Source organism: Somniosus microcephalus, chromosome 10 (assembly GCF_052327205.1).
Source record: "Somniosus microcephalus isolate GS21.2 chromosome 10, FLI_Smic_1.0, whole genome shotgun sequence".
Classification (NCBI taxonomy): domain Eukaryota; kingdom Metazoa; phylum Chordata; class Chondrichthyes; order Squaliformes; family Somniosidae; genus Somniosus; species Somniosus microcephalus.
The window spans coordinates 125,941,366-125,967,709 of NC_140996.1; the positions used below are offsets into that span (position 1 = coordinate 125,941,366).

The 26,344-nt window shown below is 47.1% G+C and overlaps 1 protein-coding gene and 1 long non-coding RNA gene across 4 annotated transcripts in view; both read right to left on the reverse strand.

Annotated features, from left to right (window-relative positions):
• The window catches only part of LOC147111685 (protocadherin Fat 3-like), a 1,117,094-nt gene that overhangs the window by 1,022,366 nt on the left and 68,384 nt on the right, over positions 1-26,344 (reverse strand). The window lies entirely within an intron of this gene.
• Positions 7,273-8,435, reverse strand: LOC147111686 (uncharacterized). The gene is made up of 3 exons (XR_015079852.1): positions 8,353-8,435; positions 8,127-8,255; positions 7,273-7,478 (listed from the first exon to the last, which is right to left on the reverse strand). It is a non-coding gene; the product is annotated as an uncharacterized LOC147111686 (long non-coding RNA).

Genomic DNA, 26,344 nt, shown 5'->3' on the forward strand with positions numbered 1-26,344 from the left:
TAGTAATGGTGTTGAAATATAGGATAAAACCAGTTGTTGGACATACTTAAACATGCTTCCTTCTGCTGTTCAATAAACACAAATTTAATTTCAATTAATGCTTGGTGTTATAGCTTTACCTATTAAATTTCAGACACATCCAGACACAGGCCATCAGAAGTTTGAAATCACCAAAGACTAGTGGACAGGCACAAAAAATATATTAGCCTTCATCTCAAGGAATGCAAAGGAGTGGAAGTTAAGCTACAGTTGTACAAGGCTCTGTTTAGACCATATCTGGAGTAATGCTATTAGTTCTGGGCACCACACATCAGGAAGGATATATTGGCCTTGGAAGGGATGCAGCGCAGATTCACCAGAATGAAACCGGGGCTAAAAGAGTTAGAAACATAGAAAAATAGGAGGAGTAGGCCATTCGGCCCTTCGAGCCTGCTCCGCCATTCAATATGATCATTGCTGATCCTCTATTTCAATACCATATTCCCGCTCTCTCCCCATACCCCTTGATGCCTTTTGTGTCTAGAAATCAATCTATCTCCTTCTTAAATATATTCAGTGACTTGGCCTCCACAGCCTTCTGTGTAGTGTATGTACCCGTCTACCTTTAAGGGAACTATTGAATGTAACCGTTCACCTTTAAGGGAACTACTTTAGGTGTGGCACTATTTGTTTGGCTTCTGTATACTGTAATACCGATAGTGACCACACCAGTATATAAGTGTTGTAGCAGGATTGCTGGGGCAGATTCGCCCGGACCTTCGAATAGTAAAGACCTGTTTTGTTTGTTACTTCTGAAGTCTGTGTATTTATTAACTGCACAACCCACAGACTTTACAGTGGCGACGAGTCCGATCGTACCCTGCGGCAAGATTACCAAAGCAAGAAGAGCGTCGAAGAGAGGCAACCGCCCTCGTCGTGCTGCTGGAAGAAAACACGAGGCTGCAGCAGGAGAAAGGTGGAAGACTTTAGCAACAAAAGCTTCCATTAGCAACAGGCACTGACTACCCTTCTACCACGGTGCGGAGTGAGCCGATCAGCAGGGAACAAGGCGGCCGAAGAGACTGTGAGTAGGGGAAGGTGTAGAAGTATCCGGAGGATAAGGGCAGAGCACTCGACCTCGGTCGAGGGGGAGCTGTGCCGGCCAAAAGTCGGGTCCAACGGCGTCGGGTGACAGCTGGACCGCGATCGGCGGGAAAAATCCGGGCAGCGACCGCAGCCACGAAGCGCTGAGCCTGCGAGTAGGCGCGGGAGGAGAAACCCAGCCGCAGCCGGGGAGGGAAACACCGGTCTGCGAGAGGGCTGGGGAGGCGAACGGGAACCGTGCAGGTGAGAGCCGGGTGCGGAGAGAGAGACTGCGAGGAGCCAGTCCAGCGGCTGAGCTGTTCTCCACCAACGGGGTACTCAGAGCCGGCAAAACCGAACGTGCGGGAGTGGGTGAGAGACACAGCCGAAAACGGGGTGAGAGACTGCGCGAGAGCCAGTCCAGCAGCTGAACTGTTCTCCGCCAACGGGGTACCCAGGGCCGGTAGCACCGAACATGCGGGTGAGAGAGCGACAGAGCCGGGTACGGAGAGAGAGACTGCGCGAGAGCCAGTCCAGCGGCTGAACTGTCCTCCGTTAACGGGGTGTACCCAGCGCCGGTAGAGCCGTGCGGGCGGGAGGAAAAGACATAGCCGAGTAAGGGGAGCTGTGCGGAAGCCAGCCAGCGGCTGAACCTGTCCGCTGTGGGGGAAGCGTACCCCTTCCACCGGGAAGAAACGCGGGAAGCCGCCATTAGGCGAGAAGACGCCAGAAGCGGGAAACCGCCATTTTCGCGGGAAAACCGCCATCTTGATTGACATACCGCCATTGAAGTGGGCGGGGAGAGAAGGAAAGAGCGGGAAACCGCCGATTTCGCGGGAAAACCGCCATCTTAGAAACAAACAAATAAATAAGAATACTTAAAGAAATACTGGTGCTCCTCCCAAGGGAAGAAAAATGCCTAAGCGAGGGAATATTAACGACTTTAATTCGGAAATAGAAGACTGGGCCACGTACGTGGAATGCATAGAGATCTATTGCGAAGCCAACAAAATAGAGGAAGACGACAAGGCGATAACATTGCTAAACTCGATGGGGGCAAAAACATACGGGCTCTTGAAGCATCTAATAGCACCAAATAAACTAGCGGATCAGACCTTCGAAGAGATTGTGGCTGTGCTGAAGGACCACTTGAACCCCACACCGCTGATGCTGGCTGAACAATTCAAATTCTACGCAAGAATGCAGAAGAAAGACGAAAGCAATGCGGAATACTTGGTCGAACTGCGTAGGCTAGCGAAATACTGCCAGTTCGGAGGGAATCTGACAGAAGCGCTGCGGGACAAGTTCGTATGCGGATTGTCCAAAGAAGGGACGCAGAAGCGACTACTGGAAGAGAACGACCTCACACTGGACAGGGCTGTCCTTATAGCTGCATCGCACGAAGCCGCAGCGAAAGGAACGGCGGAAATGCAACTAAAGGCGGCGGCACTCGGGGTGGACCAAATTACTTCAAGCACAACAAAATGCTACCGTTGTGGGAAGACAACGCATGACCAGAATCAATGCTGGTTTAAGAACCAAGAGTGTAGGAAATGTGGCAAACTGGGTCACATCGCGAAGGTATGCCGGTCCGGGAAAAAGACCAATAATCAAAGGAAGCCACCACAAGAAAAGTACAACAAGGTACACAAGGTGGCTGAGAAGAGTTCAGACGAACAGAATTCAGACTCAGACCCAAACAACCGGAAGCTGGGTAGGCTGAGAATCCACAATGTGGGTAAAGAAACGGATCTACAGGCCATCTGGGTCATACTAAAAATAGCTGGAGTCCAAGTAAGAATGGAGCTGGACACTGGATCAGCTCTATCAGTCATCAACCGAAGGGACTACCACCGGCTATTCTCTCACATACCTTTAAGAAATACCAAGTTCGTATTACAGACATACACGGGGCATAACGTATACCCCGTGGGGAAAATAAGAGTCAAGGTGAGAGATAGGGGTAAAGAACACCCAAGAATGAACTTGTACGTATTACCTGAGGGAGGACCACCACTTCTAGGACGGGAGTGGATTAAGAAAATAGACATGGAATGGCATTACCTAAAAGCCATAATGAGGGAGGACTCGGTGCAAGCTATTAGCTCAGATTCTGAAATGGATGATGATAAGACCAAGTCGAATATGGAAGACGAGGCTAAAAGGGACTTGCCGACGATGGGAAAGAAAACGAAGACATGCAGAAGGACTTATGGTACCAAGAAGAATAAAGCTGCAGAGCAGAACTCCAGGTTGACAGAGAATTCTGAGCCTGTTCAAGCAAAGGATTCATCCACGACGGAAGAATACCGAGCTCGGACGCAAACTTATGTCAAAGTACGACAACAATTATAACAGTTGAGTGACCGTCTCGTACAAGAGATGAAAAATATGGAAAGGTTCTGGGACACCGAATGGGAGAACCTGGAAAGACTACAGAGACAGCTAGCTCAAGCAGAGAGCGACCATAGAGCCATCGTGGTCAAATTCCAATCACATTCCCCTGATGCTGTTCAGGAACTAGAATATTTACAGAATGAACCAAAGGAAGAGGAATCTTCAGGGAGCCAGGATTTTATTCCAGTTCTTCTCTACGACTCCTTACAAGCAGAGTGTGAGAAGTTGAAAGAACAGTATGAACAGGCCCAGGCTACAATTCTGGAGGGGGTTAACTCGGCAGCCTCCGAAAAGCTAGTTTCAGTAGAAGCATATGAACAACTAAAGGTTGAACATGAGCAAGGAGTCCAAAGGCTGCAGGAAATTCTTGATGAGCTCAAGGCCAAGACAGACTCATCGGTAGGAGCTCCATCCATAGATGAGAAATTAGAGGTGAAATTCATGGCAGAGCATGAAAGACAGGATGTCCAAGAACTTATAAAAACATTGAAGGACACCCAAGATAAATATGAGGCGGCAATGACCGAGGTTCAACAACTTGAAGAACAGATTCAACTGGGAATCCTTTCAGTGGAAGAACAGGACACTGTAAGAATGGTCCCTGAACATGAACTAGAGAGCATCAGGGCGCAACTTTTCCGAGCGCTGAAAGCCAAAGTTCAAGAGGAACGTAAGGTGGAAGTATTGGAGAAAGAGGTGGAGGAAATGGAGAAGACGCTGATCCACCGTGTTCCCAGGGAAGAGTTAACGGTCAGCCAACTCCTTCATATGCTGAAGGACAAGACTCTGCAAGGGGAACAATCTGAACACGAGCTTCAATCTTCAGGGGGAACGAGTTCGGAGCTCTCAAAAGTCACGGAGATAGCTGAGGTGGCAACACAAATTTTACAAGGATGCCAAAAGTACGTTGAATCACGTCAAGGTGAACAGAAGAATGTGGAAACCGTTACTTCAGTAGAAGGGTTAAATAGCCTGATAACGCAATTACCGATGGAAAGGAAGGTATTGAACTCACAAATGAGGTCCGTCGTGAAGGAATGGCAGATAACCCAGGAAGAGCGGGATGAATATGAATGCATGAAGAAGGCTTTTCAAGAAAGATGTTTAGGGAAGGAACCACCGTCAGCTAACGTCCAGACGGGTGAGGAGGAAGAAGAAGTCTCTCTCGCTGGCCTAACTCAGGACGAACCCGAATATTACCATGACCTGTTGAGTGACACTGAATATTACGAGGATGTGATCTGCCCAGCTTGTGATGAAAACTCTCAAAGTGCTGAAATCCGGAGGAAGCACTTAAGGTCTAAGGAACATAGAGAGTTGGTGGCGCTACAGCTGGCAGCCGAGAAAGGAGCTCCGAGAGTTTCAAAAAGGCAGAAAAGAAAAAGAAGAAGCAGAAGATAATAACTGTCTAAAATATTAGCACTTCTACCATTCCAGGCGGGACATTACGAAAGGAGCTAAATTAGTTGAAAAACTGGAAAATGTCAAGACAGCCAGTTGGTTGTAAAAGTCCGCACTGCTGGTTCAACAGGACGAAGGTTCAAGCTGTTACGTCAAGAAAAAGGCTATGGAGGAGTCACGCTAGCCAGGTAATCCGGCTACACCAAAGAAATGTCGTTCGGAACGAGTCAAGATCAGAGACTGAATCTATGAACTGTTCCCGCAGAGACTGAACCTGTGAACTGTTTCCACCGAAATTATATTTGTAAATTGTTTTATATGACATTGACTCCACCGAGATTATATCTGTAATTTGTTTTATAGGAAGTTGAAGATATGTATGTTTAACGGGGACTCTGTAAGTAATAAGCTAAAAAGGGAGGATTGTAGTGTATGTACGCGTCTACCTTTAAGGGAACTATTGAATGTAACCGTTCACCTTTAAGGGAACTACTTTAGGTGTGGCACTATTTGTTTGGCTTCTGTATACTGTAATACCGATAGTGACCACACCAGTATATAAGTGTTGTAGCAGGATTGCTGGGGCAGATTCGCCCGGACCTTCGAATAGTAAAGACCTGTTTTGTTTGTTACTTCTGAAGTCTGTGTATTTATTAACTGCACAACCCACAGACTTTACATTCTGTGGTAGAGAATTCCACAGGTTCACCACCCTCTGAGTGAAGAAATTTCTCCTCATCTCAGCCCTAAATGTCTGTATCCTGAGTCTGTTCTAGAGCCCCCAGCCAGGTGTAAACATCCTCCCTGCATCCAGTCTGTCTAGTCCTGTCAGAATTTTATATGTTTCAATGAGATCCCCCCTCATTCTTCTAAGCTCTAGTGAATACAGGCCTAGTCTACCCAATCTCTCCTCATACAACAGTCCTGCCATCCCAGGAATCAGTCTTGTGAACCTTCGCTGCACTCCCTCTATGACAAGTATATCCTTTCTTAGGTAAGGAGACCAAAACTGCACACAGTACTCCAGTTGTGGTCTCACCAAGGCCCTGTACAACTGTAGTAAGACATCCTTGCTCCTGTACTCAAATCCTCTTGCAACGAAGGCCAACATACCATTTGCCTTCCTAACTGCTTGCTGCACCTGCATGTTTGCTTTCAGTGACTGGTGTACAAGGACACCAAGGTTCCTTTGTACATCAGCATTTCCCAATCTATCACTATTTAAATAATACTCTGCCTTTCTGTTTTTCCTACCGAAGTGGAAAACTTCACATTTATCCACATTATACTGCATCTGCCATGTATTTGCCCACTCACTCAACTTGTCTAAATCGCCTCCTCACAACTCACAATCCCACCTAGTTTTGTGCCGTCTGCAAACTTGGAATTATTACATTTGGTTCCCTCATCCAAATCATTGATATATATTGTGAATAGCTGCGGCTCAAGCACTGTTCCTGCGGTACCCCACTAGTCACTACCTACCACCCCGAAAAAGACCCATTTAATCCTACTCTCTGTTAACCATTTTTCAATCCATGCCAGTATATTACCCCAAATCCCATGTTAAATGATGAGCAAAGTTTGCATAAAATAGGCTTGTATTCCATCCAGTATAGAAGATTAAGGGATGATGTAATTGGTGTTTATGATGATTAAAGGATTTAATAGGGCAGAGCAACTATTTCCTCTGGTTGGTGGTGGTCATGGTGGTGGGGAGGGGGGAGAAGAGTGGCGAGTCCAGAACAAGGGGGCATAACCTTTCTTCACACAAAGGGTAGAGGAAATCTGGAACTCTCCTTCAAAAAGCTGTTGAGGCTAGGTCAATTAAAAATGTAAAAACTGAGGTTGATAGATTTTTGCTAGGCAAGAGTATTAAGGGGTATGGAACCAAGACGGGTAAATGGAGTTAAGATACAGATCAAAATGATCTCATTGAATGGCAGAACAGGCTTTGAAGGGATGAATGATCTACTCTTGTTCATATATTCCTCAGCCCAGTTTTAACCCGGAGTGGGAATTGGGCAGGTGGGAAAGAGGTGGGGGTGAAGGCCAGCACCAAACCCACTGACCTCGATAACATGTAGGCTGGGCAACTATAATTCCCAGGTCTCATGTGCATGCCCTTGGTCAGTCGCTGCCCAAACTGGCAGCTGGCCAGCGAGCGGGAGTGCAATTTCAAGAGATTCAAGGCTGGCCGCCAGGACCAAAGGAACAGTTTCCAGCACTCAGTTAAGTTGCGGGGAGGAAGTTTTGGGATGGTTCTGGGGTTTTGAGTTGGGGGTGGGGGTGGGGGGGGGGGGCGTGGGTGGGTGGAAAGAGAGGCCGGGAGGGCTGAAGCCTTGGGCTCGGGAGGCCTAAATTTTCACAAGACAAGACTAGTAATAAAAAAAAGTAAAAACGTACTCGTTTGGGCCTCTTCTGGCCCGGCTCATTTTCCAAATAGCTTCACCTGGCGGAAAAGCCAAAGACCTCCTTCTTCAGGCCATAGTTAGAATTGTAGTATGGCCCCAATGACATTATCGCACCCCGATCCGCATATTTAAAAAAGGACCCCACCGAATTCAGACAGGTGTCTTTGCCGCCTACTGAGAAGAGTAGGTTAAAATAGAAGACAGCTGGAACAGAGAGAAATGTCAGCAGTTAAATCTTCCGGATAATTGTAACTGCTCACCCACCCATTTTTCGGCTGACAGGCAAGGTTAAAATCACAAGAGTCACAATAACTGTCCTGAATAAAAGGGTAAAGTTAGTTAAATAATAAACAGCTGGGCAATAACAACTGAAACACTGTACAATTGATTCCAAAAGAAGCCACACTGTAGGACTCAAGAAAAAACAAAAAAACAAATAAACTATAACATATTTGTATTTGAAATTTACAATATCCAAAAGACAATAAAAAGAAAATGCAATAGACATGTTTTTTAAAAAACAGTACATAAAAGGAAAATGCTGAATAGACGTAAAGAAAGAAAATTTATTTAGCACCTTTCACATTCTCAGGATGTCCCCAAGCGCTTCACAGCCAATGAGTTACTTTTGAAGTATAGTCATTGTTGTTTTGTAGGTAAACTTAAACAATTTGCATGCAGCGAAGTCCCGCAAACAGCAGAGCTAAATGACCAGTTAATCTATCTTGACAGTGTTGAGGGAAGAATGCTGGCAAGGACACCAGGAGAACTCCCTGCTCTTCTTCAAAAACAAGTAACATGGGATCTTTTACATTCCTCTGAATAGGTGGGTGTAACCTTGGTTTAACATACCTGGGGACAGCAGCATAGTGGTTCTGTTACTGGCCTAGTAATCCAGACACCTTGACTAATAGTCTGGAGACATGCATTCAAATCCTGCCACGGCAGCTGTAGAATTTAAATTCAGTGAATTAAATACACCTGGAATAAAAAGCTAGTATCAGTAATGGTGACCAGTGTTGTAAAAACCCATCTGGTTCACTAATGTCTTTTATGGAAGGAACTCAGCCGGCCTTACCCAGTATGTGACTCCAGTCCCACAGCAATGTGGTTAACTGCCCTCTGTAACGGCCTAGCATGCCACTCAGTTGCATCAAACCACTGGGAAAAACAATAAGAATAACACTGGATGGACCACTAATTAGTTAATGAATCTAAAACGAATCGAGTGAATAAAAATCTTAACTAATTAAATATTAGTGGGGCGGGAGAGCTGAGCTAAGCAAGATCAGAGGCGGATAAAAGAGACCTGAGAGAGGGAGAGGTGAGCTAAGCACAGGCAGAAGCTCGAAAGTGATGTCTCAGGACAGCAGGTAGGTGATTGGTTGCTGAATATTACCATTATCTTTCTTCACTCCAAGTTATGCAGTGGGTTAAACGAAGAAGTTTAGTTAGTAGTCTAATAAATAGAGACATGGCAGGGCACCTCAGTCCCATCGAATGCATATCCTGTGGCATGTAGGAAGTCCAGGACCCTTCTCATGTCCTGGACAGCCACATATGCAGGCAGTGTCATCAGCCAGGGGAGCTCGAACTCCAGTTATCAGAGCTTGAGCAGTAGCTGGTGTCACTGCAGTGCATCCATGAGGCTGAGAGCCACGTGGATAGCATGTTTCAGGAGGTAGTCACCACACAGCTCAAGGGTGTGCAGGCAGAGTGGGAATGGGTGACCACCAGACAGACAAGGAGGACCAGGCAGGTAGTGCAGCAGTCCAGAGTGCATCTCGCTCTCTAACCATACTGGTGAGGGCGATGTTTCCTCTGAGGAGTACAGCCAATGCCAGGTCCACCAGCACCATGGGTGGCTCAGCTGTACGGGAGGGAAGGAGGAAGGTCAGGAAAGCAATAGTGATAGGGGATTCAATAGTTAAGGGAACAGACAGCCGTTTCCGCGGCTTCAAACGTGACTCCAGGATGGTATGTTGCTTCCATGGTGCCAGGGTCAAGGATGTCACGGAGCAGCTGCATGACATTCTGAGGGGGGCGGCTAAACAGCCAGAGGTTGTGGTCCATATCAGTACCAATGACATAGGTAGAAAGGAGGGATGAGGTCCTGCAGGCAGATTTTAGGGAGCTAGGAAAGAGATTAATAAGCAGGACCTCAAAGGTAGTAATCTCCGGATTACTCCTAGTGCCACACGCTAGTGAGTACAGAAATAGGAGGATGGAGCAGATGAAATGAGTGGCTGGAGAGATGGTGCAGGAGGGAGGGCTTTAGATTCCTTCAGCACTGGGACTGGTTCTGGGGGAGGTGGGACCTGTACAAGCCAGACAGGCTGCGCCTCAAAAGGGCCTGGACCAATACCCTTGGCAGGGGGATGGGAACCTGAGCATAGATTCATAAGGGAGAGAAACAAAGCTGGAAATGGAAGACAGAAAATTAGTAAGCAAATTTGGAAGGCAGAGGAAACAAAGGCTTGAAAATAGACAGCAAGGGAGTTTGGCAGTGCTTAATGGTATATACTTCAATGCAAGGAGTCTCATGAATAAGGTAGAGGGCACAGCAGACACGTGGAAGTACGATATCATAGCGATTACTGAAACATGGCTTAAAGGAGGGCAGGAATGGCAGTTCAACGTTCCTGGTTACAGGGTTTTCAGACGAGCTCGGGGCGGGGGCGGTGAAAAAAAAAAATCGCAATATTGGTTAAAGAAACAATTACAGCTGTGAGGAGGGATATGATGTTGGAAAGATCATCAAATGGGGCCATATGGGTTGAACTTAAGAACAAGAAAAGGACAATCACACTGCTGGGAGTATACTGTAGACCCCCAAACAGTCAGAGGGAGATAGAAGAATCATAGAAATTTACAGCACGGAAGGAGGCCATTTTGGCCCATCGTGTCCATGCCAGCCGACAAAGAGCTATCCAGCCTAATCCCACTTTCCAGCTCCTGATCCATAGCCCTGTAGGTTACGGCACTTCAAGTGCACATCCAAGCACTTTTTAAATGTGGTGAGGGTTTCTGCCTCTACCACCTTTTCAGGCAATGAGTTCCAGACCCCCCAACCACCTTCTGGGTGAAGAAATTTCCCCTCAAATCCCCTCTAAACCTCGTACCAATTACTTTAAATCTATGCCTCCTGGTTGTTGACCCCTTTGCTAAGGGAAATAGATCCTTCCTGTCCACTCTATCTAGGCCCCTCATAATTTCATATACCTCAATAAGGTCTCCCCTCAGCCTCCTCTGTTCCGAAGAAAACAAACCCAGCCTATCCAATCTTTCCTCGCAGCTAAAATTCTCCAGTCCAGTCAACATCCTGGTAAATCTCCTCTGTCCCCTCTCTAGTGCACTCACATCTTTCCTGTAATGTGGTGACCAGAACTGCACACAGTACTCTAGCTGTGGCCTAACTAGTGTTTTATACAGTTCAAGCATAACCTCCCTGCTCTTGTATTCTATGCCTCAGCTAATAAAGGCAAGTATTCCATTTGCCTTCTTAACCACCTTATCCACATGCCCTGCTACCTTCAGGGATCTGTGCACATGCACTTCAAGGTCTCTTTGCTCCACTACACTTCAGTGTCCGACCATTTATTGTGTATTCCCTTGCCTTGTTAGCCCTCCCCAAATGCATTACCTCACACTTCTTCAGATTGAATTCCATTTGCCACTGTTCTGCCCATCTGAAAAGTTCATTGACATCTTCCTGCAGTCTACAGCTTTCTTCTTCATTATCAACCACATAGCTGATTTTAGTGTCATCTGCAAACTTCTTGATCATACCCCCTACATTCAAGTCTAAAATCATTGCAAAATCAAGAGCAAATACGCAGTCAAAAGTCTGAGAAGTGCAAAAATAATAGGGTAGTAATAGTAGGGGGGTTCCAACTAACCTAATATTAACTGGGATACATAGATACATAGATACATAGAAGATAGGAGCAGGAGTAGGCCATTCGGCCCTTCGTGCCTGCTCCGCCATTCGATGAGATCATGGCTGATCCTTTAATTCAGTATCCCGTCCCCGCCTTCTCTCCGTAACCCTTAACCCCTTTTGCCCGTAGAAATATATCTAATTCCCTCTTAAATATATTTAATGAGCTGGCGTACACTGCCCTCTGTGGCAATGAGTTCCACAGGTTCACCACTCTCTGAGTGAAGAAATTCCCCCTCATCTCTGTCCTAAATGGTTTAGCCCTTATCCTTAAATTATGTCCTCTAGTTCTGTTCTCACCCGCCAAGGGAAACATTCCTTCTGCATCCAGTCTGTCTAGACCTGTCAGAATTTTATACACTTCTATGAGGTCCCCTCTCAATCTTCTAAACTCCAGTGTGTACATCCCTAAACTACATAGTCTCTCCTCATAGGTCATTCCCGCCATTCCTGGTATCAGCCTGGTGAATCGCCGCTGCACCCCCTCCATGGCAAGAACATCCTTCCTCAGATGAGGCGACCAAAACTGTACACAGTACTCGAGGTGTGGTCTCACCAGTGCCCTGTACAGCTGCAGCAAGGTATCCCTGTTCCTGTATTCTAACCCTTTTGCTATGAAGGCCAGCATACCGTTTGCCTTCTTGACCGCCTGTTGCACCTGCATGCTCGCCTTCAGTGACTGGTGTACAAGAACACCCAGGTCTCTCTGTACTTCCCCCTCTCCCAATCTATTGCCATTTAAATAATAATTTGCCCTCCCGTTCCTGCACCCAAGGTGGATAACTTCGCACTTGTCCACATTATAGTGCATCTGCCATTTATCCGCCCAATCGCCCAGTCTGTCCAAATCGCTCTGGAGCTTCCTGGTCTCTTCCTCTGAGCCCACCCCCCCTCCTAGTTTAGTGTCGTCTGCAAATTTGGAAATGCTGCATCCGACTCCCTGATCCAGGTCATTAATGTATAGAATTAGTGTAAAAGGTGTAGAGGGCGCAGAATTCTTAAAATGCATTCAGGAGAATTTTTTAGCCAGTATGTAGCAAGCCCAACAAAAGAAGGGAGGGAGAGTTCTGGACTTAGTTTTAGGGAATGAAGTTGGGCAGGTGGAAGGGGTTGGTGCAGGAGGGAGGGCTTTAGTTTCCTGGATCACTGGCTCTGTTTCAGGGGAAGGTGGGACCTGTACAAGTCGGATGGGTTGCACCTGAACCGGAACAGGACCAACATCCTTATGGGGAGGTTTGCTAGTGCTGTTGCGGGGGTGGGGGGGGGTGGGGGGGTGGGGGGGGGGGTTTAAACTAACTTGGCAGGGGGATGGGATACGGAGTGGAGCTATAGTAGGGGGTGATACACAGCCAAATATAGAGGAAAAAACAAGTCAGTCTGGAAGGCAGAGCAAATATGTAACGGCACAAGGGAGTATGGCAAGGCTGGATGGCATTTATTTTAATGCAAGGAGTCTTGCGAGTAAGGCAGATGAATTGAAGGTGTTGATGAACACATGGGAGTATGATATTGTTGCTATCACAGAGACATGGTTGAGGGAGGGGCAGGACTGGCAGCTCAATATTCCGGGGTATAGAATCTTCAGGCGAGACAGAGGGGGGTGTAAAAGAGGAGGGGATGTCGCAATATTAATCAAGGAGTCAATTACTGCAGGAAGGAGGGATGATATTTTAGCAGGTTCCTCTAATGAGGCCATATGGGTAGAACTTAAAAACAAAAAGGGGGCAAGCACTTTGCTGGGAGTGTACTATAGGCCCCCAGTCAGGGGGAAATAGAGGAACAGATATGTAGGCAAATCTCAGAAGTGTAGAAATAATAGGGTAATAATAGTAGGGGATTTCAACTTCCCCAATATTAACTGGGATAGTCAGAGTGTGAAAGGCTTAGAGGGTGCAGAATTCTTAAAGTGCATCCAGGAGAGCTTTTTGAGCCAGCATGTAGAAAGTCCTACAAGAGAGGGGGCGGTACTGGACCTAATTCTAGCTGGGCAAGTGGTAGAAGTGTCAGTAGGAGAGCATTTTTGTGACAGTGACCATAATTCGGTGAGATTTAAGGTAGTCATGGAAAAGGACAAAGATGGACCGGAAATAAAGGTTCTAAATTGGGGGGGGGGGGCGATTTTAATATGATAAGGCAGGATCTGGCCAAAGTGGACTGGGATCAGCTACTTGTAGGGAAATCCACATCAGAGCAATGGGAGTCATTCAGAAAGAAAGAGAGAGAGTACAGGTCAAGGGTGGGACCAACAAGTCCAGGGAACCCTGGATATCAAGAGATATACAAGAATGGATTAGGAAAAAAGGGAGGCTTTTGGCAGATAGAGACTAAAAACAGTGGAAGCCCTAGAGGAGTATAGAAAGTGCAGGGGGGTACTTAAAAAATAAATTAGGAGAGTGAAGCAGGGGCATGAAAAAACACTGGCGGGCAAAATAAAGGAAAATCCTAAGGTGTTTTATAAGTATATTAAGGGCAAGAGATTAACCAGGGAATGGGTAGGGCCCATTGGGGACAAAAGTGACAATCTGTGTATAGAGCCAGAAGATGTAGGTGAGGTTTTAAATGAATACTTTGCATCTGTGTTCACTATGGAGAAGGACGATGTAGGCATAGAAATCAGGCAGGGGGATTGTGATATACTTGAACAAATTAGCATTGAGAGGGAGGAGGTACTAGCGGTTTTAGCGGGCTTAAAAGTGGATAAATCCCCAGGCCCAGATGAGATATGTCCCAGGCTGCTGTGTGAGGCAAGGGAGGAGATTGCAAGGGCTCTGACACAAATTTTCAGAACCTCTCTGGCCACAGGGGAGGTGCCAGAGGCCTGGAGGACGGCTAATGTTGTACCACTATTCAAGAAGGGTAGTAGGGATAAACCGGGGAATTACAGACCAGTGAGCCTAACATCAGTGGTAGGGAAATTATTGGAAAAAATTCTGAGGGACAGAATTAGTCTCCACTTGGAGAGGCAAGGATTAATCAAAGATAGTCAGCACGGCTTTGTCAGGGGGAGATCATGTCTAACCAATTTGATTGAATTTTGAGAGGGGGTGACTAGGTGTGTGGATTAGGGTAGTGCAGTTGATGTAGTCTACATGGACTTCAGTAAGGCTTTTGACAAAGTCCCGCATGGGAGGCTGGTCAAGAAGGTAAGAGCCCATGGGATCCAGGGCAATTTGGCACATTGGATCCAAAATTGGCTTAGTGGCAGGAGGCAGAGGGTGATGGTCGAAGGTTGTTTTTGTGACTGGAAGCCTGTGCCAAGTGATGTACCGCAGGGATCGGTGCTGGGTCCTTTGCTGTTTGTAGTGTACATTAATGATTTAGATATGAATGTAGGAGGTATGATCAGTAAATTTGCAGATGACACGAAAATTGGTGGAGTAGTAAATAGCGAGGAGGGAAGCCTCAGGCTACAGGACGATATAGACGGGTTGGTCAGATGGGCAGAACAGTGGCAAATGGAATTTAACCCTGAAAAGTGTGAGGTGATGCATTTTGGCAGGACTAACAAGGCAAGGGAATACACAATGAATGGTAGGACCCTAGTAAGAACAGAGGATCAGAGGGACCTTGGTGTGAATGTACATAGATCCCTGAAGGCAGCAGGACAGGTAGATAAGGTGGTTAAGAAGGCATATGGGATACTTGCCTTGGAGGCATAGAATATAAGAGCAGGGAGGTTATGATGGAACTGTACAAAACGCTAGTTAGGCCACAGCTGGAATACTGGGTGCAGTTCTGGTCGCCACACTATAGGAGGGATGTGATTGCATTAGAGAGTGCGCAGGGGAGATTCACCAGGATGTTACCTGGGCTGGAGCACTTCAGCTATGAAGAGAGACTGGACAGGCTGGGGTTGTTTTCCTTAGAGCAGAGAAGGCTGAGGGGGGGCCTGATTGAGGTGTACAAAATTATGAGTGGCATAGATAGGGTAGATAGAAAGAAACTTTTCCCTTTAGTAGAGGGGTCAATAACCAGGGGGCATAGTTTCAAGGTAAGGGGCAGGAGGTTTAGAGGGGATTTGAGGAAAAACTTTTTCACCCAGAGGGTGGTTGGAATCTGGAACTCACTGCCTGAAAGGGTGGTAGAGGCAGGAACCCTCACAACATTCAAGAAGCATTTAGATGAGCACTTGAAATGCCATAACATACAAGGCTACGGACCAAGTGTTAGAAAATGAGATTAGAATAGACAGGGCTTGATGGCCGGTGCGGACACGATGGGCCAAAGGGCCTCTTTCTGTGCTGTATAACTCTATGGCCTAGAAATTGGGTTGAGGCGCCAAACTGGCGCCAAGTTCACCTGGGCGCTGATTTTTGCGCAGCGTTCGGAGCATTAGCGAATGTCAGAAATTCAGTTTCAGCGCCCCTAGAGGGAGACGGGGCGAGGCTCGAGGCGCTCCGCGTCCCTCTTAGGGCGCTGAAACGGAATATCGCAGCGCAACGTGCCGCAGCGCCACACACTGCAACACGGCACGCTGCGGTACTGCAGGCCTTCCTCCCATTGTTAAGGGGGCAGGGCCTGCAACAGCGCGATCCCCGATCACGAGTGCCGGCAAAAGAGCCCGGCACCGAGAAGTGCCGGGCTCTCGGGAAACAGCGGCAATGCCGCGGCGCGCGGGGGGCGGCGGGGGGGGGGGGTCAAGAGGCCGGGGACGGAGGTGCTGGCAGGCGGCCGCTGAAAAAGGCTGCCGCCCCGCACCTCCACCTTAACTTGCGCCACTGCCGGCACAGTAAGGCCCCGTGAACCAGGCGCGGGTAGCGAATGGCGCGACAGCAGTGTTCACTACCAAATATCGCGATCAGGGCGCTGCGCACACCGATGACATAATCGATGGCGGCGCAGCGCAACAGGCTAACGCCACCATTAGCGCCCCCGCTGAATATCGCGGGAGGCGCGGCCAGTGGCGCTACAGCCACTGACTGCCCTATTTAGGCGCTAATAGGTGGCGGTACATACCCAATTTCTAGGCCTATGACTCTAGTGGGAAAGCATTTTGGTGCTAATGATCATAATTCAGTCAAATGTAGCATAGTTATGGAAGAGGAAAAAGTTAGACCAGGAGTAAAAATTCTCAATTGGGGAAAGGCCACTTTTACTAAGATGGGATGTGAATTAGCAAAAGGTGGATTGGAAACAGCTACTTGAAGGTAAATCTGAGCCAGAGCAGTGGGAGGCAATCAAGTATTCAGAGCAAATGTGTTCCCACAAAGAAAATGGGTGGGACTACCAAATCTTGAAGCCCCTGGATGTCAAGGAGCACACAGGGTAGTGTAGTGTATGTACCTTTAAGGGGAGAACTACTTTTTACAGCTCCTGTATACTGTAGTACTGGCAGTGACCACACCTGTATATAAACCCTGAGTAGGGATCTGTACTGTAGTTTTTAGAGTAACTCTCATCCAGTAAACACCTGTTGTTTGTTGTCTGCAGTCTCTGTCTATTTATCGAAGGGCACCATACATCAACATACACGGATTTAACAGTGGCGACGAGAAGTGGATTCAAACCTACCTGAAAGAAAAAAAAGAGAGAGGGTAAAGCGCACAGGGCGCAGCCGGGGTTCAGGACCGAGCGGCGTCAACGAGAGAGGCGCGCAGGGAAACGCGCAGAGCGCAGTCAGTGATCAAGGGCCGAGCAGCGTCCGCGGAGAAGAAAGGGAAGCGCGGGAGACGCCATCTGAGCTGCAGCGGAGAAGAAGGGAGAGCGCGGGAGACGCCATATTTTTTTTTAGCCACAGCGGAGCACAAGGGAGAGCGCGGGAGACGTCATTTTGTTTGAGTCGCAGCGGAGAAGAAGGGAGAGCGCAGGAGACGCCATTTTTTTTGGAGCCGCAGCGGAGAAGAAGGGAGAGCGCGGGAGACACAATTTTGAGCCAGTCTAACCACACCCAGGGATGCCGAAGAGTGGCAGTGTCACAGTGTTCGACAGTGAAGTCGAAGATTGGACAACATATGTCGAACGCATAGAAGTGTACTGCAAGGCGAATGAAGTGCCAGATGACAGGAAAGCGCTGGTATTGTTGAATTCAATGGGTGCAAAAACGTGTGGCTTGCTGCGAAACCTAGTAACGCCAGAGCAGCCAGCGGAAAAGGATTTTGAAAACATAGGCCTAGAAATTCCCTTGGGTTTGCGCCCATTTAGGGGCGCAAGAGTGGGTTGCGCCGGAAGTTGCGTCGCCGCTGAAATTAGGTGGGCCTTTAAATCGGTGTAAGCCGGTAGCGCTGCGCCGGCACCGATGACGTCATCGGTGTGCGCAGCGCCCCGGTACCGCCCGAAACCACGCCGATCCCCATCTTCAGTAGCGGCCGCCTCTTCCCTGGCGGCCGCTAACAACGTTTTGAAAACCTGGCCGTGCTGCAGCCTTAGAGGTGCTATTTAAAGCGGAGGTGCGGCCGGCCGCTTTTTCGGCGGCCGCCTGCCCGCACCTCCTTCCCCGGCCTCCTCCACCACCCCCCCGCGGCATTGCCGGCTGATTTCCGTGGAGCCCGGCACTTCGCCGTTGTGCCGGGCTCTTTTGCCGGCACTTTCAACGGGGCTCCGGCCGTTGCAGGCACCTCCCCCTTAAGAGAAGGGGGAGGCCTGCAGTACAGCAGCCTGCCGCTCCGCATCGGGTGGCGCAGTGGGACCGGCAGCGCTGAAATTCACTTTCAGCGCCCCAAGCGGGGCGGGCACATCCTGTACCAGCGCCCGCTTCCGCTTTGGGGCGCTGAAAGTGAATTTGGGGCGGGCACAACTGGCTCGGCGGCGGGCGCTAATTTTCCGGCGCAAACGGGCTGGCGGGGCGTCACCGAATTTATAGGCCATAGTGTCAATCCTACAGGACCACTTAGACCCCACATCGCTGCTGATAGCGGAAAGATTTAAGTTTCACAAAGGAACCAGCATAAAGATGAAAGTAATGCTGAATTTTTAACGGAACTGCGCAAGCTATCGAAACACTGCCAGTTTGGAACGGGACTAGCAGATACTTTAAGGGACAAGTTTGTGTGTGGGCTTCAAAGTGAAGGAACCCAGAAACGGCTTCTATCAGAAAAGGATCTTACGCTGGACAAGGCTTTCAGCATGGCAGTATCACACGAAGCAGCAGCACGGGGCGCGGCAGAGATACAACGGAGACCGCAAGAATATGGCACAAATGAAATGTCATACGGAACAGTAAAGTGCTATAGCTGCGGCAGAACAACACACGACCATAAGGATTGCTGGTTCAAGGACCAAGTGTGCAGGCAGTGTGGAAAAGTAGGACACATAGCAAAAGTCTGCAGGTCGGAAAAGAAAACCAGCAGCAAGAAATCCCCACAGCAGAAGTACAAGAAGGTACATAAGGTGACGCAGAGTAGTTCAGACAAACTGCAGAGTGACACAGACTCCGGAAGCAAGGAGCTGGGTTGTCTGAAACTACATAATGTGATCAAAACGGAGGATCACCAAACTATCTGGGGCTCAAGATAGCAGGAGTCCAAGTGAAAATGGAATTGGACACAGGATCAGCCCTAACAGTCATAAATCGAAGGGACTACAAGCAGCTATTCTCACATATACCCTTGAGAGATACAGAGATAGTCTTGAAGACGTACACGGGGCAAAAAGTCTACCCCAAAGGAAAAATAAGGGTGAACGTTATATATAACGGCAAGGAAACACCAAAAATGGACCTATATGTATTGCCAGATGGAGGACCACCACTACTAGGACATGAATGGATCCGGAAGATACAGCTAGATTGGCATTCCATACAAGCACTGACTGTAGATGCCAAAAAGGATGACGACGTCACACCTGGACGACTGTCAAAAATGCTAACTGACGCACAAGAAGTGTTCCAGGAGGGACTCGGAACACTAAAAGGCACAGCAGCGACGATCAAAATAGAGGAAAATGCAAGCCCAAAGTTATTTAAGGCCAGACCGGTACCTTATGCGATCCGCCCAGCCGTCGAAGCAGAGCTGGAAGGTTTGGAACGTTCAGGAGTACTGTCCAAAGTGGACTGGAGCGAGTGGGCTACACCCATCGTTCCTGTAATGAAGAGGTCATTGAGTAATACGCCTGGGGAACCAAAGAAGGTTCGCATCTGTGGGGACTTTAATGTGACAGTGAACCCAGTCCTTCACACTGTACAATATCCGCTTCTGCGGATGGAAGATATTTTCACCTCGCTATCTGGTGGGAAACGCTTCACTAAGATTGATCTGGCCCAGGCGTACCTGCAAATGGAGGTAGAAGAAGCCTCGAAACAGTACCTCACGATCAACACTCATAAAGGTCTCTACCAATACAACCGGCTGGTGTTCGGGGTAGCATCAGCTCCAGCTATTTGTCAAAGGGCAATGGATCAAGTCCTGCAAGGGATTCCAGGGACCCAGTGTTATTTGGACGACATCCTGGTCACGGGCGAAAATGACAGTGATCACCTCGCCAACCTGGAGCAGGTGCTCACTAGATTGAAGGATTATGGGCTCCGAGCTAATCGCCACAAATGCGAGTTTTTCCAGAAGCAGATCTTGTATTGTGGCCACGTTATTGATGATGAGGGGTTACATAAGTCCCCTGAAAAGATTGAGGCAGTAGTCAAGGCTCCAGCACCGGAAAATGTGTCACAACTGAGGTCGTTCCTCGGGCTGGTGAACTACTACCATAAGTTCTTGCCTAATTTGTCTGCAGTACTACACCCACTGAACACCCCACTGCAAACTGGGGTGCCATGGAAGTGGAACGATGAATGTAAACAAGCTTTCCAGAAGTGCAAAGAATTGATCACATCAAAAGAGATATTGGCTCATTTGAACCCAGCACTACCAATTCGGTTGGCGTGTGATGCATCACCCTATGGTATTGGAGCGGTGCTGTCGCACAAATTCCCGGACGGCTCGGAGAGGCCGGTAGCCTTTGCGTCTCGGTCACTAACCTCAGCCGAGCGTAACTACGCCCAGATTGACAGGGAGGCCCTCAGCCTAGTGTGGGGAGTAAAAAGTTCAACCACTATCTGCACGGGCAGGAGTTCACCTTGCTGACTGACCACCAACCACTTGTCTCCATCTTTAATCCAAAGAAGGGCGTTCCGGTGATGACTGCGCAACGGCTACAAAGATGGTCCCTTTTTCTAGGAGCGAACCAATATGAAATCGAGTATAAGGGCACGAAACAGCATGGAAACGCTGATGGGCTATCACGCCTGCCACTGCCTACTGCGGAGGAAGCACCAGCAGTGGCCCCTGTCGAAATATTTTATTCGACTATGATTGAACGCTTGCCAGTAACTAACGCTGATATAGAGAAGGAGACCCGAAATGACCCGACACTGTCTCGGGTATATGCCTTGACGGTGAAGGGATGGCCAACACATGGCGACTCATTGTTGCCAGCATTCTCATCCAGAAGAGAACAGCTGTCAGTATGCCAGGGGACCTTGATGTGTGGATCCCGAGTGGTAATTCCACCCAAGGGAGAGAGTGCTCAATGAGCTTCACGAAGGCCATCTGGGAGGGGTGAAAATGAAAAGCCTTGCTAGGGCTTATGTGTGGTGGCCGGGGATCGATCAGCAAATCGAGGACCTGACAAAGAGCTGCTCAGGATGCCAGAAGGTCCAAAATGCACCACCACATGCCCCTCTACACCCATGGGCGTGGCCCTCATCTCCATGGCAACGGGTGCATATTGATTTTGCTGCTCCATTCATGGACTCAATGTTTTTAATAGCCGTGGATGCGCACTCGAAATGTCCTGAGGTCATCAAAATGTCCTCCACCACCACGGAGAAAACTATTGCAGTCCTACAGACCATATTTGCCAGGAACGGCTTGCCAGAGCAGATTTGCTCTGATAACGGACCACAGTTTGTGTCCGAAGAGTTTCGAAGATTTATGAAAAGAAATGGGGTAAGGCATTACACATCCGCCCCGTATCATCCAGCCACAAATGGATTGGCTGAGAGGTTCGTACAAACCTTTAAAAAAGCAGTAAGAGCCATGTGCGATGACGACATTCCACTGCAGCATAAGGTGGACAATTTCCTGTTAGCCTACAGAAATGCGACACATGCAGTCACCAACCAGACCCCGGCCATGATGTTCTTTAACCGAAGGTTGAGATCTCGTCTGGATTTGCTCAGACCAAATGTACGAAGAGATGTTGAGAATAAGCAATTCCAGCACATCAATGAGGAGCCGACAAGGAGCTTCAATGTAGGGCAACCAGTCTTGGCCCGCGACTACCGAACAGAGAAATGGCAACCAGGAACGATATGCACACGGCAGGGGCCACTAATGTACACAGTGGATGTTGGGGAGAACATTGTGAGACGCCATGTCGACCAGATCCTAGAGTCACAGGAACGAGTCAACCCCAGGTCTCGCGTACCTGGTGATGAACCCGACATACAGGTAGCATCTACCCCAGAAACAGTAGCATCGGAAGCTGATGAACCAACCGACGACAGGAGGCCAGAATCGCCTCCGCACCGAGAGCAAGACACTCAGGAAAGGCGCTATCCAGAAAGGATCAGGAAGCCGCCCCAAAGACTGAATTTATAAATGGACTATTTGCAGTTAATGTTGCATGTTAAAAGTGTTAATTGTTAAATGAATGTTATGGTACTGTTAATCTAAAAGGGGAGGAATTGTAGTGTATGTACCTTTAAGGGGAGAACTCCTTTTTACAGCTCCTGTATACTGTAGTACCGGCAGTGACCACACCTGTATATAAACCCTGAGTAGGGATCTGTACTGTTAGTTTTTAGAGTAACCCTCAGCCAGTAAACACCTGTTGTTTGTTGTCTGCAGTCTCTGTCTATTTATTGAAGGACACCATACATCAAGATACACGGATTTAACAGGTAGGATAAGGAAAAAAGGGAAGCTTGTGTCAGATACAGAGAGCTCTAAACTATAGAAAGCCTAGAGGAGTATAGAAAGTGGAAGGATACAATTAAAAAGGAAATTAGGAAATCAAAGAGAGGGCATCAAAAAATAATGGCAATTAAAAATCAAGGATGTTTTATAAATACCTAAAGAGTAAAAGGAAAACTAAGGAAAGAGTTGGGTCTATTAGAGACCAAAATGGTAACCGGTGTTTTGAGGCAGAAACATAGAAAAATAGGAGCAGGAGTAGGCCATTTGGCCCTTCGAGCCTGCTCCGCCATTCAATATGATCATGGCTGATCCTCTATCTCAATACCATATTCCTGCTCTCTCCCCATACCCCTCGACGCCTTTTATGTCTAGAAATCTATTTATCTCCTTCTTAAATATATTCAGTGACTTGGCCTCCACAGCCTTCTGTGGTGGAGAATTCCACAGGTTCACCACCCTCTGAGTGAAGAAATTTCTCCTCATCTCAATCCTAAATGTCCTACCCCATATCCTGAAACTGTGACCCCTCGTTCTAGAGCACCCAGCCAGGGGGAACATCCTCCCTGCATCCAGTCTGTCCAGCCCTGGACAACTTTATACGTTTCAATGAGAACCCCTCTCATTCTTCTAAACTCTAGTGAATACAGGCCTGGTCAACCCAATCTCTCCTCATACGACAGTCCTGCCATCCCAGGAATCAGTCTGGTGAACCTTCGCTGCACTCCCTCTATGGCAAGTATATCCTTTCTTAGGTAAGGAGACCAAAACTGCACACAGTACTCCAGGTGTGGTCTCACCAAGGCCCTGTATAACTGTGGTAAGACATCCTTGCTCCTGTACTCAAATCCTCTTGCAATGAAGGCCAACATACCATTTGCCTTCCTAACTGCTTGATGCACCTGCATGTTTGCTTTCAGTGGACACCAAGGTCCATTTGTACATCAACATTTCCCAATCTATTACTATTTATATAATACTCTACCTTTCTGTTTTTCCTGCCGAAGTGGATAACTTCACATTTATCCACGTTATACTGCATCTGCCATGTATTTGCCCACACATTCAACTTGTCTAAATCGCCTTGAAGCCTCTTTGCATCCTCCTCACAATTCACAATCCCACCTAGTTTCGTGTCATCAGCAAACTTGGAAATATTACATTTGGTTCCCTCATCCAAATCATTGCTATATACTGTGAATAGCTGGGGCCCAAGCACTGATCCCTGCGGAACCTCACTAGTCACCGCCTGCCACCCCAAAAAAAATCATTTATTCCTACTCTCTTCCCTGTCTGTTAACCAATTTTTAATCCATGCCAGTATATTACCCCCAATCCCATGTGCTTTAATTTTGCACACTAACCTCTTAGGGTTAGTGGGACTTTATCAAAGGCCTTCTGAAAATCCAAATGCACCATATCCACTGGTTCTCCCTTATCTATTCTACCAGTTACATCCTCAAAAAACTCCAGGTGGTTTGTCAAACACGATTTCCCTTTCATAAATCCATGTTGACTTTGTCTAATCCCACTGATATTTTCTAAGTGTCCTGTTATCACATTCTTTATAATAGACTCTAGCATTTTCCCTACTACTGATGTTAGGCTAACTGGTCTGTAGTTCCCGGTTCTCTCTCTCCCTCCTTTTTTAAACAGTGGGGTTACATTTGCCACCCTCCAATCTGCAGAAACTGTTCCATAATCTATAGAATTTTGGAAGATGACAATCAATGCATCCACTATTTCCATGGCTACCTCTTTTAGTACTCTGGGATGCAGATTATCTGACCCTGGGATTTATCGGCTTTCAGTCCCATTAATTTCTCCAGCACTATTTTTTTACTAATTTCTTTTAATTCTTCCTTCTCGCTAGGCCCTTGGTTCCTTAGCATTTCTGGGAAGTTATTGCGTCCTCTTCCGTGAAGACAGAACCAAAGTATTTGTTTAATTGCTCTGCCATTTCCTTGTTCCCCATTATAAATTGTCCAGTTTCTGACTGTAATGGACCTACATTTGTCTTTGCTAATCTTTTTCTTTTTACATACTTGTAGAAGCTTTTACAGTCCGTTTTTATGTTCCTTGCAAGCTTACTCTTATACTCTATTTTTCCTCTCTTAATCAATCACTTGGTCCTTTTTTGCTGAACTCTAAGCTGCTCCCAATCCTCAGGCTTGCTACTTTTTCTGGCAACTTTATATGACTCCTGTTTGGATCTAATACTATCCTTAATTTCTTTTGTTAGCCATGGTTGGGCCGCTTTTCCTTTTGTGTTTTTGCGCCAGAAAGGAATGTATAACTGTTGCAATTCATGAATTAGTTCCTTAAATGTTAGCCATTGCCTATCTACTGTCATGCTTTTTAATGAAGCTCCCCAATCTATCATAGCCAACTCACTCCTCATATCTTCGTAGTTTCCTTTGTTTAGATTTAGCACCCTAGTTTCAAATTGGATTATTTCAGTTTCCATCTTAATGAAGAATTCTATCATGTTATAATCACCCTTCCCTAAAGGACCCCGCACAACAAGATTATTAATTAACCCCTTCTCATTGCACAATACCCAATCTAGGATAGCCTGTTCCCTAGTTGGCTTCTCAAAGTACTGATCCAAAAAACCATCTTGTACACAATCCAGGAATTAATCCTCCACAGTATTATTGCTAAATTGGTTTGGCCAGTCTATATGTAGATTAAAGTCACCCATGATTACTGTAGTACCCTTTTTACATACATCTCTAATTTCCTGTTTGATGCCGACCCCTACATTACCATTACTGTTTGGAGGCCTATAGACAACTCCCACCAATATTTTCTGCTCCTTGGTGCTTCTTAGCTCCACCCAGACTGATTCTACATCTTGATTTTCTCTGAGCCAATATCCTTTCTCACTATTGCTCTGATTTCATCCTTTACGTCACCCCGCCTCCTTTTCCATTTTGCATGTCCTTCCTAAATATCGAATATCCTTGGACACCCTACAGCCATGTCTCCATAATTGCAATTATATCGTATCCATTTTCATCTATTGGCGCTGTTAATTCATCTACCTTATTACGAATTTCTATAGAATTCTAAAATTCTATAGATTCAGGAACCATTCCTGTAGATTGGAGGGTAGCAAATGTAACCCTGCTATTTAAGAAAGGAGGGAAGAGAGAAAACAGGGAACTACAGACCTGTTAGCCTGACATCAGTAGTTGGGAAAATGCTGGAATCTATTATAAAGGATGCAATAACTGGACATTTAGAAACTAATAGTAAGATTGGGCAGAGTCAACATGGATTTATGAAAGGGAAATCCTGTTTAACAACCCTATTGGCGTTCTTTGAGGATGTAACTAGTGGAGTAGACAAAGGGGAACCAGTAGATGTGGTGTATTTGGATTTTCAGAAGGCCTTCGATAAGGTCCCACATAAGAGGTTGGTGAACAAAATTAGGGCACATGGAATTGGGGGTGCATAGATACTAGCATGGATTGAGAATTGGTTAACAGACAGAAAACAAAGAGTAGGGATAAACGGGTCTTTTTCAGGATGGCAGGCTGTGACTAGTGGGGTACCACAAGGATCGGTGCTTGGGCCCCAGCTATTCACAATCTATATCAATGATTTGGATGAGGGGACTAAATGTAACATTTCCAAATTTGCTGATGATACAAAGCTAGGAGGCAGTGTCAGCTGCGAAGAAGATGGGAAAAGGCTTCAAGGGGCTCTCGACAGGCTCAGTGAGTGGGCGAGAACATGGCAGATAGAATATAATGTGGATAAATGTGAAGTTATCCACTTTAGTAGGAAAAACAGAAAGGCAGAGAATTTCCTAAATGGTAAAAGATTGGGGAATGCAGATGCTCAAAGGGACCTGGGTGTCCTTGTACAGGAGTCACTGAAAGTGAATGTGCAGGTACAGCAAGCCATTAGGAAGGCAAATGGTATGCTGGCCTTCATTACAAGAGGATTTGAGTACAGGAGTAAAGAAGTCTTACTCCAATTATGTAGGGCCTTGGTGAGACCACACCTGGAGTACTGTGTACAATTTTGGTCTCCTTACCTAAGGAAGGATAAACTTACCATAGAGGAAGTGCAATGAAGATTCACGAGATTGATTCCTGGGATGGCGGGACTGTCATATGAGAAGAAATTGAGTAAACTAGGCCTATATTCTCTTAAATTCAGAAGAATGAGGGGATCTCATTGAAGCATACAAAATTATTACAGGGCTTGATAGGGTGGATGCTGGGAGAATGCTTCCCTTGGCTGGGGAGTCTAGAACCAGAGGCCACAGCCTC